We start from the raw sequence: 2,118 nt of genomic DNA on the forward strand, positions 1-2,118 counted from the left end.
ATTTAATGTCAGATCAACATTTCTTTTTTTAGTAATTCCTGGTGGGCAAGACTGACTACTGCTGAGCCGGGAGTGCAGACCCTGCTCTGAGTGACACCATCAGCCAGCACGAACTACAGCTTGTAAAAGGGACCTGCAGAAATACTTCCTGTAAGGTGTGAGGTGGTTTGGAGATTTCTGTGAATTTCTACAAGAATTTGCTCAGTAAAACTTGGCCTGACTTCCTTTTCCCTTTTGTTTCTCTGGCAGTGAACTGTTCCCAGAGACAGCAGATGTCCAACAGCAGCTCCATCAGCTAGTTCCTCCTGCTGGCATTTGCAGACAGGCAGGCGGAAGCTGCAGCTCTTGCACTTCTGGCTCTTCCTGGGCATTTACCTGGATGCCCTCCTGGGCAATGGCCTCGTCATCACCACCATCGCCTGTGACCACCACCTCCACACCCCCATTTACTTCTTCCTCCTCAACCTCTCCCTCCTCGACCTGGGTTCCATCTCCACCACTCTGCCCAAAGCCATGGCCGATTCCCTCTGGGACAATACGGACATTTACAAGGGCTATGCTGCACACCTCTTGTTTTTTTTATTCTTCATCGCAGCTGAGTGCTGTCTCCTGACCATCACATCCTACAACCGCTACATGGCCATCTGCAAACCCCTGCACTACGGGACCCTCCTAGGCAGCAGAGCTTGTGTCCACATGGCAGCAGCTGCCTGGGGCACTGGATTTCTCACTGCTCTGCTACACACAGCCAATACATTTTCCCTGCCCCTCTGCCAGGGCAATGCCCTGGACCGCTTCTTCTGTGAAATCCCCCAGATCCTGAAGCTCTCCTGCTCACACTCCTACCTCAGGGAAATTGGGCTTCTTTGTGTCATTTCCTCTTTATCATTTGTGTTTTTTGTTTTCATAGTGGTGTCCTATGTGGAGATCTTCAGGGCTGTGCTGAGGATCCCCTCTGAGCAGGGACGGCACAAAGCCTTTTCCACATGCCTCCCTCACCTGGCCGTGGTCTCTCTTTTTTTCAGCACTGACATCTTTGCCTTCTTGAAGCTCCCCTCCATCTCCTCCCTATCCCTGGACCTGGTGCTGGCAGTTCTGTACTCATTGGTTCCTCCAGCATTGAACCCCCTCATCTGCAGCATGAGGAACCAGGAGCTCAAGGGAGCCCAGAAGAAACTTATATCTTGATGATTTTTCAAAAGGGTCAAAACGATTAGCTTCATCTGCATGTCTCTCATAATGTAACTCACTAGAAGCCCAAACAGTCTTCAGGAACTTTTTATCGAGTTTTGTTGTCGATACTGGTTATTTGGATTGGTTTTTTTCTCTGCTTTCCTTTTCAAATTATTGCCTTTACACTAATGTCATTATTTGTGCCCTTTCTCATCATGGGTGTCTCTATGTATTATTTAACCAGGAGACTTTCAAAGAGGAAATGTGTTCTCTGTGTGTTTAAACATAATAAAGAACCTTCCAGGAACTTGTTTGTTTGAGACCCTTCCTTTGAGAGCCTCTCTGGAGCTGCAGGGCAGTGCCCGTGTGAAGAACAGGAGGGGAAAGAGTCCTGGCACAAGGGAACTGCCTGGGAGCACCAGCCCTTGATCTTTTCCAAGCTGTCCACTTTGCACCTCCACAGTCTCCTTCTGCACCCTTGGCTAAGGCCTGAGTGCTCTGGCAGCTTGGTCACAGCCCTGCGGTGTGACAGTCCTGTGCCCGCAGGCAGGGACAGGGCATAGGCACTGCTGTGACAGAGCTGGCCTCCAGAACAGCCCTTCCATCATCACAGGGGATCTCCTCAGCTCAGCTCTTCTTCCACACTTGCTCTTAAGAAGCTGCCCAAGGAGTCGACTCTGCAGAAATTGTTGCTGTGCTGCTTTCTCTGTGGGCTTCCTGTGATGCCATTGTGGTCCCAGGGGCGGGGGTTTGGGGAATTTGGGCTGGTTCCTTTGTTACTTCTTTGGTGTCCAGAGCCCTCAGGGATGGTGCATGTTCTGCAGTAAAGACAGCCCATGGCACTGGAATCAGGAAGGGCACCTCTGAGCACCCTCCATGGGCACCCAAGAGCTTATGTGGGAGGTGGTCAGCAGAAGTGAGCACCGTCAGCTGGGTCTGCCTCCC

General features: G+C 51.0%; 1 pseudogene; it reads left to right on the forward strand.

The window, feature by feature from the left end:
- Window positions 1–272: 272 nt before the first annotated feature.
- LOC115600063 lies at window positions 273–1,188 on the forward strand (annotated as a pseudogene).
- Window positions 1,189–2,118: the final 930 nt, after the last annotated feature.

Source organism: Calypte anna, chromosome W (genome assembly GCF_003957555.1).
Source record: "Calypte anna isolate BGI_N300 chromosome W, bCalAnn1_v1.p, whole genome shotgun sequence".
NCBI lineage: Eukaryota > Metazoa > Chordata > Aves > Apodiformes > Trochilidae > Calypte > Calypte anna.